General features: G+C 45.4%; 1 protein-coding gene across 3 annotated transcripts in view; it reads left to right on the top strand.

Annotated features, from left to right (window-relative positions):
* The window catches only part of NWD2 (NACHT and WD repeat domain containing 2), a 156,456-nt gene that overhangs the window by 7,565 nt on the left and 129,859 nt on the right, over positions 1 to 19,032 (top strand). Inside the window, exon 2 of one of the 3 annotated variants that reach the window (XM_075260295.1) lies at positions 4,901 to 4,957. The exons of the other annotated variants lie outside the window; for them this stretch is intronic. The gene's annotated coding sequence lies outside the window, so the exon portion shown is untranslated. The remainder of the gene's footprint in view (positions 1 to 4,900; positions 4,958 to 19,032) is intronic. 3 annotated transcript variants of the gene reach the window in all.

Below are 19,032 nucleotides of genomic sequence, written 5' to 3' on the forward strand. Positions count from 1 at the left end.
ACCAGCATTGATTGGCCGAATGCTATACAGTCGGCCAATCAACGCTGGTTTTTCTCCTACCTTTAGAAGTCTTCTTCGTGCAGCGTCCCCGCGGCGTCTTCCAGCTCTGAGTTCACTCTGCCAGGCATCGGGCCTGGGCAGAGCTGACTGCGCATGCCCGCTTGTAGTGCGGACATGCGCAGTCAGCTCTGCCCAGGCCCGATGCCTAACAGAGTGAATTCAGAGCCGGAAGACACCGTGGGGACGCTGCACGGAGAAGACTTCTCGGAGGATCCAGCCCAACCCTCACTCGTGTACTTGGTAAGTGTAATTTGATCGAACGTTGCCTACCCCTGAAACGAGCATTTTCCCCCCATAGACTATAATAGGGTTCGATATTCAATTCGAGTAGTCGAATATTGAGGGGCTACTCGAAACGAATATCGAATCTCGAACATTTTACTGTTCGCTCATCTCTACTTTTCAAGCAGATTGGGTTTCCATTTCTTGGGTCCCCAAGAAGACCCATAGAACAGAAACCCAAAGACAGGTGTGAACCTAGCATCAGAGAGATTATACTGTATATACATTAAAGGGATTCTACGATTGGAATCCCTTTTTTAACTAAGTACACGTCGGAATAGTCTTAAGAAAGGCTATTCTTCTCTTACCTGTCTTTTTTCTCATCCGCGCCACCGTTCCTGAGAAATTTCTTATTTCTTCCATATGTAAATGAGTTTTCAGACAGTAATGAGGCGTCCCCTTTGCTCAAACAGCACGGGGAGCGTCCTCTGTGCTGTCCGAAGACTCCCCAGCAACGTTTTCATTTTCTTCTGCCAGCCGCCTCTTCGCTGCATCACTGGTCACATCTTCATCCAAAAGCGCCGACTGTACATGTCCATTGACCATTTACCTGTGGCCTCTTACATGAGTGCCCGTTGGACCACAGGAAAATGGCCGACATACATGTGCAGTTGGCGCTTTTCGATGAAAATGCAGCCGGTGATATGGTGAAGAGGTGGTCGGCAGAAGAAGATGGATGCGTCGCTGGAGAGTTTTCGGACAGCACAGGGGACGCCCCCTGTGCTGTCTGAAAACTCATTTACATAGGAAAGAAATAAGAAATTCATTAAAAAAGGGATTCTAATGATGCAATCTCTTTAATTTTGAGAAGAGATCATATATCTATAGGTACAGGATGCTTCCAGGCTCACGGGGCTACATTTAATTAAAAGGTAATATCCGGGTGTCTTGTGTAGTATTGAGATTGTGTATCTTAGACAGTTGTTTTATAGCTCTGCTGTCCTTACTATGTATATGGGAGGGGAAGACAAAAAATGAAACTTTATTAAGGGATGTAAGCCACTTTTTCACCTTATAGCAGGTAGGAATGCACAGGGATGTATTCATAGAACCGAGAGAGATGAGCCTAAGGTGCATCATTATAGCGGCGGGAAAATACAGGGATGTATTCATAGACCCGTAAGAGATGAGCCTAAGGTACATATCACTCTGCACGGTAGCTTTAAAGATTTTTAGAATATTGATCAATTTATCAACATGACACGCTAAGTCACAGCACTCAGGAGAGTGTTTGTAAATGCCAGAAAAGCTAAAACACTGTGAGATGCCGGGATGGACGGTCAGACATTTGGGGAGGCTGAAATGAGTGTTGTAGCTGTGATCTATTGATTGTTATTAAGTCATGGCAGGACAGGCGACCACAACTGAACTGTCTGACATACAGGCTGCTAGTGTCTGTAATGAACCAAGAATACATGGAAATCCATGCTTAATTTACAATAGAAAACCTTTGTACCAATAAGCACTTAGTTTTGGATATCCCCTAGTGATTATTTTCAATCCCGTTGATAATATTTTTCCTATTTTAGCAGTTTCTGTTAGGGTTATATGCTTCATCCAGGATGATATTATTGTTTTATTGTTCCATCAATTTATCTGTATGAGGTCTTGTTTTTTGCTGGACAGGTTGAATATTCTAATGGCTCCATTTAATGTGCTATATTATTTATTGATAGTATATTCATGTCAATCCTGACATTGTTTTTTGAGCTATTTGGGGTTTTATAGTAAGTTAACTTTATTCTTCAGGTTGGTTTCAAATTGATATAGATTCTGATATTTTTCATTCTTTAACCATTTCTAAAAATAAGGAAAATGTTTGTTCTCGTACCATGTTAGCCAGTGGGTAGGAAATATATATATACATATATATATATATATATATATATATATATATATATATATATATATAAAAACTTGATAGTCTTCAGTAGTTGATAACTTTTTAATGGCTAACTAATAATGATGGCAGATTACAACTTTTCGGAACTCTACTTGAAAAAGGAGCCGAGAGTTCCGAAATGTTGTAATCTGTCATCATTATTAGTTAGCCATTAAAAAGTTATCGACTACTGAAGACTATCAAGTTTTGTTTTTTTTTTTATATTTCCATTTCTAAAAATATAAATCTTTGTTAAAAAAAAAAATAAAAATTGTGTTGTCATATTGTAAGCCAAACCTATTTGGCGACACAGTATATTCATTCATTTATCACTTATCCGCAAATAGGTGATAAGTATATGATTGTTCCTAAGTTCTCTACTTAATGGGGTTTTCCGAGCAGAAAATGTTTTTTTTTTTTTTTTTTTTTTTTTTTTTTATAAAGGTCTGTTAGTGCTAGTGATGGGTTAATATGTATACCCATATACCTTTAGCAGTGTTTGGAGGGATTTCTAGGTGTCTCTGGTTGCTGCTGCATCCTCTGTATTTGTTTACTTGGTGTTACATTCCTGCTGTGTAGCTTCCTGTGTAGCTGCTACACTAACTCCCCCTCCTCTTTTACTCTGTTACATAACCCTCCATCTCACAAAATATGTCTATAATAGTGCCTACTAGAGATGAGCGAGTAGTACTCGATCGAGTAGGTATTCGATCGAATACTACGGTATTCAAAATACTCGTACTCGATCGAGTACCACTCGCTGTTCGAATGTAAAAGTTCGATGCAGAACCAGCATTGATTGGCCGAATGCTATACAGTCAGCTAATCAACACTGGTTCTTCTCCTACCTTTAGAAGTCTTCTCCGTGCAACTTCCCCGCGGCGTCTTCTGGCTCTTCATTCACTCTGCCACTACAAGCGGACATGCGCAGTCGGCTCTGCCCAGGCCCGATGCCTGGCAGAGTGAATGAAGAGCCGGAAGATGCCGCGGGGACGCTGCACGGAGAAGACTTCTCAGAGGATCCAGCCCGACCCTCACTCATGGACTTGGTAAGTATAATTTGATCGAACATTGCCTACCCCTGAAACGAGCATTTTCCCCCCATAGACTATAATAGGGTTCAATATTTGATTTGAGTAGTCAAATATTGAGGGGCTACTCGAAAGGAATATCAAACCTCGAACATTTTACTATTCGCTCATCTCTAGTGCCTACCACTTAACCCTATATTAGGGTCATCGTACCATGGCACTGCTCAATTGTCAAATCTACACCGACAGAGAAACTGACTACTAGAACTGTAAGAATAAGACAACCATTGCTCAAACAAAACTTCTTAGCTTCTGTTTTGTAACTGGGACTGAGTCTGGCAGCCCCCAAAGTCTTTACCTTGTGTAATGCAAAGTGGATTTTAGAGCAATTGTGCCACGTCTAAGGACGTTATCTAAGCACACTCCCATATTTTCTCATTAACTCCCATTCAAGAATCTGGACTTCACTGCGGAGAGTTTACCAGGTCGCTACCTCCTGAGGGGGTCCTGCTATTGGAAGCAACTGACCAGACATGTTAGGGACTATTGTGCAGCACACCACAGTGTGAATACAGGTTAAAATCAGAGTAGACAGAATAGATACACGTAGTAAAAATAGACAGTACGGGACAGCTAGCAGCAGTACTAACTCAGGAACAGACCAGAAGATCCAGACCAGGTCACGTCTAAGACAGGAACCCAAAACATGACATCAGGAGGAGTAGTGGAGGTACATACATAACATGTCTAACATTCATAACAGAAGCCTAAAGGCCACACGTAGAAGATACATACATGGCAGAAGACTGTAGTCCACAGGTAGGAGGGGTGCATACATAGCAGAAGACCATAGGCCACAGGTAGCAGAGGAATTAACATAACGAAAGGTGATTGCCAAATATTCATAGCAGAAGATATTACGAGATCCCATAGACCAAACATTTACAGCAGGAGCCCAAAAGTCACAGAAAGCAGAGGTATAACCATAACAGACACCCATACACCACAGGTAGCAGAGGTATATACATAACAGAAGCCCAAAAGGAACAGGTAACAGATTTCTAAGCATAAAAGAAGCCCATAAGCCGAAGTAGCAGAGATACAAATATGGCAGATGGGCAAATGTACAAATGCAACCACACAGAAAGGAATACATGGCAGAGGGACAATTACATCCACAGAATAACAGACATGATTTTGGCATCAAACAGAGACATAACTCCTTTCATGCATCCAAAAACAGATTTTGAGACAGACAACTAAACAATGGGTGTGACTAGAGAAACAGAGGTATCTACAGGCAGACAGGGATTGGCAGAAGGAGGCTTAGGAGGTGAGCACACTAATCCTAAATAGGACAGAAGAATGCACAGAGGTAGCCAGGCAGCCAAGTATGCTGGGAAAGGTAGCACACTGGCACAGATTGTCAGCAAATGCTGCTAAACCCTTGGGACCTGTAAGCCTAAAATTATTGTAATGTTTTTCTTTTTAAAATTAATTTGATATTTTCCAACCTAAGTAAATACATTCAGATCAATATTTCTCAGCTACAAGAAGCCTGAACCTCAGGATTAGTTTTTGCCATTGCAATGGGAAGAAATAGTAATTTCACATCCAGCTCTATCTACGTCCTCCATTTATTCAGCCGGCACATGCGGCAGATGATCCCATCCTATCAATTCTTTGACATTTTCACAACTTGGTATGTGTACTCCAGTAAAAAGGGCAGCCGCCTATGTATTGAATGTTGTTCATTTAGTCTTCACTTATCTATCGAATGGCTTCTGTCAGCTCCAAGACTCAACTATTTAAGATCCTAACTATTTTCTTTGTAATAGCAATGCTTGTCCTCGGGCCGAATGGGGCTGAGATGCTTATTAGATATATTGGATTCTATACGTCTTTTCCGCACAGCTGCTTTTTTCAGGGGAGCGGGGAACAGCAAGAGCGTGAAGACTGACATTGTTCAACTATTTCATTTAACTCCCTCCGTACCGGGAAAGAAGACTCTCTGTACAACTTTCTATTACAGCTTCACTGTTCTATGGTACTTCTGCTGGAAACAATTACCTTTCTAAGTGAAGTCTAGTGGATTATTACTTTCAACATGTAAGACAATATTATATGCTTGAGGCTTTGTGATAAAAAAGCGGCATTAAATAATTCCTGTAAAAGTGGTATATCTGTCAGAGTCACATCAGGAACGACTCATGGTTTATTGTAATTATTAGTACTCTCTATGTGTTATGCACTGCCTAGATCTGAAATCATACAGTACATTAAGTTACATCATAGGCTTCCAAAGGAACAGTTATGTCCTTTTAATGGAGAAACGAATGTGTCTCTAAAATAAAAAGTACATAAAGTATAGGGATGATATTTTGTAAAATTAGAAGATATAGCCTCCTGAATCTCCTGACGAAAGTTCTGACGCTTATCCATGTTGTGGAATCAAAAGCTTATAACCTGACTTTAAATTCATCTATTGGTTTAAGAAATGACTCATATGAAAGCTGGAACCCTCCCAAATGTGTTTTTTATTAAGAAAATAAATTGGTTTCAATGGCGAAATATTGATCATTTAATGAACACAGAAAGGTCAGATTTTGGCAAGACAAAAGTTTTGTCGCCTTGTCGTATAATGCACCAAATCCTAGTGTACAGCCTCGCCGGTGCTCACTAATTGATCGGTTAATTAGTGGGTGTGTGTAAGAAGAACTCCAGCACCCCAGACCTTCACTTGAACTGCAACTTCACCTATGACAACATGTCAAAAATCAACCCTGCGACCAAAGCCTTGATATCAAGAAGCTGAAGACCAGATCCACTAGAGAGGTGGCTGCACCTTTAATGTGTCTCAGCGTCAAATACAAAGTATAAAAAAAAAAAGATTTGACCAGACTGGAGATGATTTTGACAAGTCCTGGTCCGGCAGACCCCGCAAGACAACTGCTCAGGAGGAGCGTTTGTTGGTTAGAAAATCAAAACCAGCCCCTCTTCCACTGCTGGAGAGCTCCAACAGTTCTGGTCACCTCAAGTCCCTGTGTCAGCTAGAACAGTTTGTAGGGTTCTGCCTCGAAATGTCCCCCATGGTCGAATTAGTGCCCAGAAGCCATCACTAAACAAAAGGCAATTAAAGGCCCACAGCCTACTAAATGGATGGACGCTGGAAAAGTGGCAGAAGGAGGATTTCTCAGATGAATCTTCAATTGAATTAAACTACAGCCATCGCAAATACTGCAGGAGACCTACTGGAGCCCGTATGGCTCCAAGATTCCACCACCAAACTTAACTGTTTTCTGGGTGTAAGATCATGGTCTTGAGTTACATTCAGTATGGGGGTATGCGAAACATTTGCAAGGTGGAAGGCAATATCAATAGCCTAAAATATCAACAAGTATTAGCTTCCTCTTACATTCCCAATCATAAAAGGGGTCAAATTTTGCCGCATGATGGTGCTCCATCTCATACATCCATCTCTACATTAAAGTTCCTCAAGGCAAAGAAGATGAAGGTGCTACAGCACTGGCCAGTCCAGTCACCAGACATGAACATCATTGAGCATGTTTGGGGTAGGATGAAAGAGGAAGCTTGGCAGACAACTCTGGGAGGCATGTAAGACTGCATTCTTTGCTATTACCGATGACTTCATCAATTAATTGTATGAATCATTGTCGAAACGCATGGATGCCATCCTTCAAGTTTACGGAAGTCACACAAAATATTAAATATGGCTCTAATAGCACCACAACTTCATTCACCAATGTTAAGAAACATATCTTTGTATTTGAAGTGAATTATTGGTTTGATTTTCACATTACTTTATAGGGGCGACAAAACTTTTGTCTTGCCAAAATCTGACCTTTCTGTGTTCATTAAATGATCGATATTTCAGTGGTGAAACCAATTTATTTTCTTAACAAAAAAACATTTGGGAGGGTTTCAGCTTTCATATGAGTCATTTCTAAAACCAATGGATGAATTTAAAGTCAGTTTATAAGCTTTTGATTCCACAACACTTCCTATTTACAGGTCATCAGCCCACACAGGTTTGCTGGCTATTGTGACTCTGTCCTGTGACTTTGTCCTTGCTAGCTTCCTACTTCTCTTACTATTGTATTACTGACCTCTGACCTTTGGCTTCCCTTTTGACCACTCTTTTGGATTACGATTTTGTACTGCTTTGTCTCTCTAGCTTTGACCCTTTGCTTGCTGACTCCTCTTCTGTGTTGTTTGTATTGTCTTGCTTTGTGTACACTTATTCAGAGAAGGGTCCATTGTCAAGTTGTCATCTGTCGCCTAGGGCAGGTCTGGCAAGTAGACAGGGACTGGGTCAAGTTTAGGACTCACTGTCTCTGTCTTGCCTTCTTCCTGGTTTCAGTAGCAGTACTAGACCCTAGTACTAATACTACACCCTCAATGGTTAGCACAGATGCCTTGCAGCACTTTGAGTCCTGGATTTGAATACATCAAAAAACAGCACGTGCATAGACTTTTATGTTCTCCCGGTGTTATATGTTTCTTCCCACCTGCTAAAGACATATCGATAGGAAATTTAGACTGTGAGCCCTATGGTGATATGGATTTTTCATGCAGTATCTGATCTCTGGGGATCCAAAACCTGCACCCCACACACATCAAATTCACCCAGTGAATTTCTGACATGTTAGCTTAGCACATTGTAATATTCTATTAAATTGGTTTCATGAAAAACCAATCCAAACTCAAGTAAAGGTGAACATTGCAAATTTGGTAATTAAAATTTATTACAAAAACCTACATTTTACACTTGCCAGATATATTACTAATGATGGTCAAATCTGGAGTTGAAATTGATTTTTTTTACTGAATTAATGATATTTGTTTCTATGTCAACGTAAATTGTGTTATAAGATTTTTTTTTAACCTTGAGAGCTGCATGAACCTCATCTTCATAGTGGATTTGTAAATGGATTTCTACATTAGTTGTAACTGGCTTATATCTCCTGCAAGAATAATGGCTTGTTATTTGACAACACAAAGGGAATTATGGTGGTCCCAAAGCTGTCCTACCTGCCAGATATCTTCTGTGATTAGCCCTTAGACAAATTGGAGGATAATTAGCTGTCATCACATATCCTTCTGGAAAGAGTTAGAGGTGTCCTTTGTGTCTGGAAAGAATTTTTTCCCTAAGATTTATACAGCACAGCAGATAAATTAGGCTAAAATTTTGGTTCATGGCCAATCTCAACCTACGGCTTAAATCTCATGACCCCAGCAGTCAAAATAAAAAGTGAATTATCAAAATTAAATTGTTTGGGCCAAAAGAACAAATATAGACAGAAAAGAAACAATTGTGTAATCTGGTCGAGTCAATTATTGGCGATTTTTTTTTAGCCTTAAAGGGGTTGTCAGACTTTTTTAAAATATTTAATGAGGTTAATAAAGCTGAAAATGGGGACAGGTGAGTATTTTTATTTATTTTTTTTAATTTTTTTTTATGTTTGTGGCCTCTTCAGCAGCTTTTATTAAACTTTTACAAAAAAAAAAGAGTCAGATAAACCCTTTAAGGCCCCACAGCAATAAAGCGCTACTGGAAAAACTGTGGCGTCAACACATCACGGCTCTTCCCGCAGTGCTTTAAACAGAAAGTTTGCAGAATTTTCCTCCACGGACTTTGTTACAATTATATCTATTGGGAAATCACAGGCGTTTCCATTGATATAATTGACATGCTGCGACTTCCAAAACTGCGTCGGTTTTGGAAATCGTGGCGTGTCCGCACAGCGGTTTTTACCACAAAGTGGGCATGGGATTTGCTTTGCACTTACTGTAAAACGTTGCAATTTTTCCCATGGCATTTCCGCCATGGGCAAATTGCGGCGTTTCCGTCCCATGGGGCCCCGTCCTAAAGGGAAATTCCAGGACTTTCATCTATGGTCTATCCTTAGCATAAGTAATCATTATTACGCTAGGTTCACACTAGCGTTTTGGTGGGGACCCAAAAAATGTAAACCCAATCCGCTTAAAACGCAGTTACCCATGGAGATCTGCGGACCCCATAGACTCCAAAATGGCAGAGAGAAACATCCCGCTTACAGGAATGGGGAACAGAGTATCATACTGAGACTCAACCGCTAGTGTGAACCTAGTGTAAGATCGGTGAGTGCTCCGACTTCTTTATTGTATACCAGACACAGCACCATACATGTTGTAGCAACTTTGAGTGACTGCAGATCCTTCCTACTGACTTGAATGAAATTGACCTGTAAATTACTTATATAAATGACGAACTTGATGTAAACACAATTTTCTTACAGACATATTTTATGGCTTTCACTGTGTTACCTTTACTATGCGGGTCTGTACTATGTATGGAATGATTATTTCTGTGTAGAGGTATATATAGAAATTATAGGTGCCCCATAGTAAAAGCGATAATTGCCCCCATTTCTTTCCAAAAAAACACAAATGTTATTTTAAAGTAAATTCATATGAAGAATAAAAAAGAGAAATTAAAAAACTTTTATCTACAGTTACAACAGGGTGTGCTTACCTGCTTACCTCTGCCTCTGTCTATTAATCCAGCCGACCAGCAGTGACCCTTTCAGTTTCAGTCAGTGAGATGGACCTCAGTCCCGTAGTAAATGCCTATACTGCCTCCATAGTAGTTAGACCAATATGTAGTATGAGTCATGAGTTTATATTCCCATAGTCTCCTGTGTCTCTTAGATTTGAAATTCCCCCTTAAAACCAAAATCTTCATGTCATTGCCATTAGTTTTGGTACCGATATTACTGAACTGTCAGAGGACCAGCTTCATACCTCAGCCTCATCGCTGATGGTAAGGAATGACCCCCCGACAGTACAACTCTAGGGTACGGACAGCGCCGCACCTCCCATGAGGCGATCTGAAGCGAGCGCTAAGCCCCGCCCCTTCTCTAAACCACGCCCCCTTCGCTCGACCACGCCCCTTCACCCCGCCCCCTCCTCACAGGGGGGGGGGGGCGGCTTTCTGTAGTTCGCCTCGGGCAGCAAAAGGGGTAGGTTCACCCCTGGGTACGGAGTTGCTCATCACCCAGCAATGACAATGATCTGTGAGGCTTACCCCTCTGAGAGTTCACCGATATCTCTGGCATGGGGGCACATACCTGCAAAACTGGCAGTGTACTGCATTCAGTATGCTGTCAGCTTTACAGTATATACATATGTAACATGGTAGTACATTTTCTTTGCACAAAACAAGTCATGGATGTGGACAGTCCAACATTGCAGACCCCCCTCATAATGGGGACTTTTTCTGATCAAGCAGCGCGGCTATCTCCAGTGCTCCCATTGAAGAGAATGGAGTGGTGTGCACGCTGCCTGACTACTAGAGATGAGCGAACACTAAAATGTTCGAGGTTCGAAATTCGATTCGAACAGCCGCTCAATGTTTGTGTGTTCGAACGGGTTTCGAACCCCATTATAGTCTATGGGGAACAGATACTCGTTAAGGGGGAAACCCAAATCCGTGTCTGGAGGGTCACCAAGTCCACTATGACACCCCAGGAAATGATGCCAACACCTCTGGAATGACACTGGGACAGCAGGGGAAGCATGTCTGGGGGCATCTAACACACCAAAGACCCTCTATTACCCCAACATCACAGCCTAACAACTACACACTTTCCACATTCAAAAAAACCTCTATCAAAGTGGGAAAATACCTGGAAACCTTCTTTACTCCCCAAATGGATGGACACAAACCCCAATTTAAGCTCAACAAACAGTAACAACCACCCCTTTAAATCACGTTCCCCATGACAACCACAAATGGAATAGGCAATGGGAATTCCAAAAGCCCTCACCCTTAACTGTCATTTTGAGTGTGTGTGTGTGTGTGTGTGTGTGATGTGGTAAGACCTTCCAAAATTCACTTTTCTAGCCCTTAACATGAGCCCTTCCAAACAAAGTTACATGACCTTAAGCTGAGCTACCAGCAGAGATTGAGGCCCTTGGCATGAGTAGAGCCTTGCACCAGCAGTGTTTTTGGCACTTAGGGTGAGTTGAGCCTTGTACCAGCGTGTGTCCCTTAACATCAGGCGGGCCCTAAGTTCTGCGCTTTGCACAAAAGTTCCACATTAACTAGGCTGAATGGTACAAAGATTAGTAGGCCCGAGAACCAGGAACAGGTCTTGCAATGGCTGTCGGATAACGCTTAAAGCACATTGTCCACCAGCCAGTCAGCCTCTACCTCCTCTTACCCAACAGTCTTGTCCTCCTTCCACCCAAAATTCCCAATCTTCCCAGAACAATAACCCCAACTGTCCCTGCTCCCCAGAGCTGTTCTCCCTTCCTTTGACTGTACCGCAACCTGCCCCTCCATTTCGCGATTCCACGGACCTAACAGACGAGTATCTGTGTCCAGATGCTCAAACACTAGAGTCTCCTCCATTCCATCTCCGGTCGATTTGGTGGCGGATGACCAGCAACCCACCCTCATCGACGACGATGAGACGCAGTTGCTGTCAGGGCAGCCAGTTGACATGCGCATTGTGCAGGAGGAGGAGGCGAGACAGGAGTTGGAAGAGGAGGTGGTGGACGACGAGGACACCGACCCCACCTGGACAAGGCAGATGTCAAGCTGGGAAAGTAGTGTGGATGTTGAGGCAGGTGCAGCACCAAAAAGGGTAGCTAGAGGCAGAGACATGTCCAGAGGCAGAGGTCAGCTGCTTTGCCGAAGCCAGGCCAGACCCGGAATGTCCGAAGATGTTCCCTTTTGTACCCAGCCCAGAAAAACTCCCCCATCGAGGGCACGTTTCTTGAAGGTGTAGAGTTTTTTCAAGGAATGCGCCGAGGACAGATATAGTGTCGTCTACACAATTTGCCTCTCGAAATCGAGTAGGGGCCCTGAGAAGAGCAACCTGTCCACCACTTCAATGCACCGTCATTTGGAATCCAAGCAATGGAATCAGTGGCAGGCAGCAACGGCAGGACAAACGTCGCCCGCCGTTCATGCCACTGCCTCTGCTCACAGTGCTGGCGATGCACTCCAGAGGACGAGCCAGGACATCACTTCATCTGCCTCCGCCACTTTGTTGACTTCTCCCTCATCCTCCCCTGTTTCTGTCTTATCTCCTTCTCCTGCACCATCAAAGGCACCATCAGGCGCTTCTTTACAACAACCCACCATCTCTCAGACATTGGAGCGCCGGCAGAAATACACCGCTAACCACCCACCCACGCAAGCCTAGAACGCCAACATCGCTAAACTGCTGGCCCAGGAGAGGTTGGCGTTCCGGCTTGTTGAAACTCCCGCCTTCCCGGACCTGATGGCAACTGTGGCACCTCACTATGCCGTCCCTAGCCGTCTCAACTTCTCCCGGTGTGGCGTCCCCGCCTTGCACCAGCACGTGTCACTCAACATCAGGTGAGCCCTTAGTTCCGCGCTTTGCTGCAAGGTCCACTTGACCACCGACACTTGGACAAGCGCCTGTGGTCAGGGATGCTGCAGTGCTTATCTTTAATGACAGGCAGGGTGAATGTGGTGGAGTCTGTTCCCCGGGTGCAAACTGGGGTGGCCTATCTCCTCTCCCAGGCCAAAATTCATGGCAGGAGTAGACTGAAACCCTACGACGCTGCAACCTCCACCACAGCTACTAGCGGCAAACGCTAAAACACTGGTGTGGGGAGATGTCAGCAGGCGGTGCTGAAGCTCATCAGCTTGGGGGACAGACAGCACAGTGCCTCCGAGGTCAGGGATGCCATCCTGGCTGAGATGGCATTTTTTTTTCCCTGCTACACCTGGGGCCTGGCATTTTTACGCCTGTGATAATGGCTGGAACCTGGTAGCGGCTCTGGAGCTTGCCAGCCTCCAACACGTTCCATGTTTGGCCCACGTCTAACCTAGTGGTGCAAAGTTTTTTAAAAACATACCCAAATGTACCGAAGCTACTGTTGAAAATGCGGCGCTTGTGTGCCCACTTTTGCAAGTGCACAGGAGTCGCTGCTAGCCTAAAAACACTCTAGCAAGGCCTACATCTGTCCAAACACAGGCTGTTGTCCGTCATTCACACACGCTGAAACCCTACAATACCATATCTTGAGCAGGGTGTGTGAGCTGCACAGACCTTTGATGGAGTTCCATCTACAAAACCCAAGGGTTCCTCAAAGTCAGCAACCAAAGTTTCTGCACCATGAGTTTCCAGGGGTGGCAGAGTTATGGCTAGGGGAAGAGGCATGGATAGGGATGATGTCTAGGGGCAAAAGCAGTGTGGATGTGGAGGCAAGCTAAGCAGGAAAAACTGGGGGTACAAGCTAAGGCATGGACTGGGGTGATGTCTAGGGGCAAAAGCAGTGTGGATGTGGAGGCAAGCTAAGCAGGAAAAACTGGGGGTACAAGCTAAGGCATGGTCTGGGGTGATGTCTAGGGGCAAAAGCAGTGTGGATGTGGAGGCAAGCTAAGCAGGAAAAACTGGGGGTACAAGCTAAGGCATGGACTGGGGTGATGTCTAGGGGCAAAAGCAGTGTGGATGTGGAGGCAAGCTAAGCAGGAAAAACTGGGGGTACAAGCTAAGGCATGGACTGGGGTGATGTCTAGGGGCAAAAGCAGTGTGGATGTGGAGGCAAGCAAAGCAGGGAAAATGGTGGCTAGAGGCAAAGGGATGTCCATAGGCAGCAAGGGCAAAGATGCAAAACTCTCCCGTTTCAAGAATTTTCCTGACTTGTTTCCCCACAAAACATTCCTGGGAGGAGGGCTGAAACACCACCCTCCTCCTCCTCCGCTGTTAGATTTACCCCAGCTACGAGCTGAAAACGCTGCAACACTGGTGTGGGGAGACGTCAGCAGGCTGGGCTGAAGCTCATCAGCTTGGGAGACGGACAGCACACTGCCTCTGAGGTCAGGGATGCCATCCTGGATGAGATGGCAATTTGTTTATCCCCGCTGCCCCTGGGGCCAGGTTTTTTAGCTTGTTGGAGGGCTCTGGAGCTTGCCAGCCTCCAACACGTTCCATGCCTGGCCCACATGTTCAATGTAGTGGTGCAATGATTTTTAAAAACATACCCCAAATTAGCTGAGCTAAGGGTGAAAGTGCGGCACTTGGACACCCACTTTCCCAAGTCTACAGTACCTGGAGCTAGCCGCAATACACTCCAGCAAGGCCTACATCTGCCTGAAGCACCTACTGTTGTGCGAGGTCACCACACGCTCTAACCCTAGATACCGTATGTTCAGCAGGGTGTGTGAGCAGCAGAGACCTTTGATGGAGTACCAGCTACAAAACCCAAGGGTTCCTCAGAATCAGCTCCCTCACTTTCTGCACCATGAGTTTCCATGGGTGGCAGACTTATGGCTAGAGGCACAGGCATGGATAGGGGTGATGTGTAGGGGCAAAAGCAGTGTGGATGTGGAGGCAAGCTAAGCAGCAAAAACTGGGGGTACAAGCAGCCGGTGACATCATCACTGACAAGCACAGCTGTCTGTCAGCTGACAGGCTGACTTTCACCAAAATGAACAGACAATGGATAGACTCATCATATACATGTCAGTTACATGACAAATTTAGTGCAATTTGCAAGTCCAAGATGGTTTGGAGATCTGCGGAGAGGAATCTCACCACCTCTTGCGGGTGCCATCATTTGGAAGGCAAGCCCTGGGCTCAGTGGGTGAGAGCAAGCGCAGGATAATCGTCGTTTGGCCTGGCGGCCACTGCCTCTTCCACTGTTGACAGGGCTGGCGCTGCAGTCCAGACCAGGAGCCAGGACACCTCCACATCTGCCTCTGACACTTTGGGGAGTTCACCCTTATCCTCACCTTTTCCTGCCATTTCTCCTTTTGCCCGCGCCATCATGCGCCTCTTCCCAGCAACTCCCCATCTCCCAAGCCTTTCATTTCATGCTAAAGTACAGCACAACCCACCCACATGCCCAAGGCTTCAACGGCCTCATCTCAAGAAATCTGGCCCAGGAGATGTTGGAATCCCGGCTGGGGGACACTCTGCCCTTTTTGGGCAGAGTGTCTACTGCGCCACCGCACTGTGCCGTCCACACCAGCACTTTCCCCCAAACATGAGGCGGTCCCTAAATTCAGCGCTTAGCCCTAAAGTTCCATGTGACCAGTTACGAATGGACAAGTGCATGCGGACAGGGACGCTACCTTTCAATTTGGGCACAGTGGTTGAATGTAGTTGAGGCGTGGACCGGGTCGCAAAATGTGGTGGCCTGACTTGTCTCCCCACACAACATTCCTGGGAGGAGGGCTGAAACACCACCCTCCTTCGCTGTTAAATTGACCCCAGCTACGAGCTGGAAACGCTGCAACACTGGTGTGGGGAGACGTCAGCGGGCCGTGCTGAAGCTCATCAGCTTGGGGGCCAGACAGCACACTGCCTACAAAGTGAGTCATGCCATCCTCGATGAGACGGCAATGTGGTTTTTGCCACTGCACCTGGGCCCAGGCATGTTGTCATGTGTGATAATGGCCGTAACCTGGGATTGGCTCTGTAGCTTGGCAGCCTGCAACATATTCCATGCCTGGGCCACGTTTTTAACTCATTGCTGCTAATCTTTTGAAAAAGGTACCCCAATGTTCCTGAGCTACTGGTGAAAGTGTGGCGCTTGTGCGGATAGTTTTTAAAGTGTATAGTTGCCGCTGCTAGCCTCTATGCACTCCTACAACGCCTGTACCTGCTGGAACAACGGCTGTTGTGCGACGTCTCCACACTGCTGGCACTAAACATATCATGTGTTGAGCAGAGTGTGTGAGCAGCACAGACCTTTGATGTAGTTCCAACTCCAAAACCCTCGGGTTCGTCAAAGTCAACTCCCTCAGTTGCTCAACCATGAGTGGCCATGGGTGGCAGACTTATGTGAAATCCCATCCCATCCATTGCACTGGACACGAAACATTAGCATGCGCTCAGCACAACTTCGGATATGGCAGATGCGTTAAGCAGGGTGCAGGGTACAACACAGACCAGGCCCGAGCACCAGGAACAGGTGTTAGAAATACTGCAGCATCTGCCATTTCCTTCCAATTTTGGGGTTTTGGACCCGCCACCGACTTGTCTGGACCTAAGTGGGGATCATGAGACACAGTTGCCATCAAGGCAAGCTGTGGTCATGTGCGGTTTGCAGTAAGGGGGCAGTGCGCAATTGGAAGAGGAGTTGGTGGCCACCGAGGCCACCGACCCCACATGGACAGGGGTGATGTCTAGGGGCTAAAGCAGTGTAGATGTAGAGGGAAGCTAAATCAACAAAAAACCTGGGTAGAAGCAAAGGCATAAACTGGGGTGATGTTTAGGGGTGAAAGCAGAGTAGATGTGGAGGGAAGCTAAGCAGCAAAAACAGTGGGTAGAAGCAAAGGCATGCAAAACTCTACCCTGTTGGAAGACTTATTCCTAGGTCTGGAACACGTTAATGGCCCCCCTGGACAAATTACTGCCACTCAGGGGCCTAGTGTCACCAGGAGGGACAAGTATAGGCGCATGTTGTGGGAATACCTGGCCGACACCAGCTCTGTCCTCTCCGATCCCTCTGTGCTCTACAGCCTAAACTTATTTTCTCATCTTTTTTTCTGAACTGCACATCTCTTGCCTGCTTCCTTTGGGATCGTAGAAATGGTGGTCCACTTCCACAGATGGTAACTTCAATAGACAGTGTAACAGGAGTAGCTGAGGGATCGCTGTCTTAACCACTTTTTGGCACAAAATTAACTTCCAAAGCCAAATATGGTGCAAGTATATGATGCAAGGACACCTACACACCTATCTCTGACACATTGGGGAGTTCACCCTCATGCGCCCTTTTGGCCTGCACCATCATGCGCCTCTTCCCAGCCACTCCACATTTCCCAAGCTTTTCATTGCAGGCAGAAGTACAATACAACCCACCCCCATGCCCAAGCCTGTAACAGCCTCATCGATAAACTGCTGGCCCTGGAGATGTTGGTGTTTGTTTATGCTTCTGGAGACCCAGGCCTTCCGTCAGCAGATGGCAGCTGGGGCACCTCCCTATGCTGGGCCTAGCCGTTACTACTTCTCTTGGTGTGCTGTCTCTGCCTTGCGCCTGCATGTGTCCCATAACATCAGTCGGGCCCAGAGCTCTGCGCTTTGCTGCAAGGTCCACTTGACCACCGACACATGGACAAGCGCCTGTGGTCAGGGATGCTGCAGTGCTTATCTTTAATGACAGGCAGGGTGAATGTGGTGGAGTCTGTTCCCCGGGTGCAAACTGGGGTGGCCTATCTCCTCTCCCAGGCCAAAATTCATGGCAGGAGTAGACTGAAACCCTACGAAGCTGCAACCTCCACCCCAGCTACTAGCGGAAAACACTGTAACACTGGCATGGGGAGATGTCAGCAGGCCGTGCTGAAACTGATCAGCTTGGGGGACAGACAGCACAGTGCCTCCGAGGTCAGGGATGCCATCCTGGCTGAGATGGCATTTTTTTTTCCCTGCTACACCTGGGGCCTGGCATTTTTGCGCCTGTGATAATGGCTGGAACCTGGTAGCAGATCTGGAGCTTGCCAGACTCAAACACGGTCCACGCATGGCCCACGTTTTCCAACTTGTTGGTGCCATGTTTCTTTGAAACCTACACCATTGTGCCTGATATACAGGTCAAAGTGGGGCCATTTTCGTAAGTGAGAACTAGCCTCTGCTAGGCAGAAAACATTCAGAGCACACTCCTCTCATCTTCGCACCGTTGGCTGGCGGAGGAAGACGAGGGGGTTGGAGTGGCATCTGATGTCCCTATCCCACACAAGGCTAGAGGGTGCACTTCAGTGCATCCCATTGCTTCACCACAAATGGTGTGAAGGGGAGTGGAAAATGGAGGAAATGGAGAGTGACCCTTACAGTTGGGGCCAGCAAAGGCATGCCAAGTAACACACTGGCACACATGGCTGACTTCATCTTGGGTTGCTTTTCAACACATATTTCACATCATGAAGAACAAATAATACTGGATTTTTTCAAGCCTCGAACCCCGGTCTAGGTCTAATGTCTGTTCCTTTCTTATATTAGGGGAGAGGGAAAAAAAATTACTTCAGTGATACGTTTAGCGTACATAGACTGACTATTAATGTGTATCCCACTTAGTGTTGTTAGGGTTACACACCGTCACAACCTGGCTAAAGCTTCTATAGCTGTTAATAAAGTCAACATAACTTTACGGTATCCAAAAAGACAGCTGGTACCGACAGAGAGCAAGACAAATGTCACCCAAAGCTGTGAGCTCTGAACACCCACAGTGACTTTGGCGTCATCATCATTATAAGGGAGCGGGTGGTAATAAATAACTTGGCAGTGCCTAAAACCCAAAAAGCTTATACAACTATATTTACATTAAGATACACAAATGAAACTTTTCAGTAGCATGTCATGAGACAAGCTGATAAGCTCTTCCTTTGTGCAGTGCTATTTGAAAGTTAAACGCTGCCTTTATTTTAATTCTGGAGAAGGTGCAGACATTAGATTTAGAACATGTTGTCTTCATTGTCCAAATCCTCTATATAGGTAACGTGTTTTTCGGGCCGAGCTGTCTGGGAACGAGCTGGTGCAGCACTGACAACCTGGGTGAATATGGCAAGAGCCTGAGATGTAGGGTGAATGAATCCCCAAATTATTTGTGGAATTCCCAGTGAGACAATGGCACTGTATACCAGTATTAAAAATTGTGGGTGCACATAACCCCCATATATTCTTTGAATTCCCAGTGAGACAATGGAACTGTATAGCAGTATTAAAAATTGTGGGTGCACGTAACCCCCATATATTCTTTGAATTCCCAGTCAGACAATGGCACTGTATACCA

This window comes from Leptodactylus fuscus, chromosome 1 (genome assembly GCF_031893055.1).
Source record: "Leptodactylus fuscus isolate aLepFus1 chromosome 1, aLepFus1.hap2, whole genome shotgun sequence".
NCBI lineage: Eukaryota > Metazoa > Chordata > Amphibia > Anura > Leptodactylidae > Leptodactylus > Leptodactylus fuscus.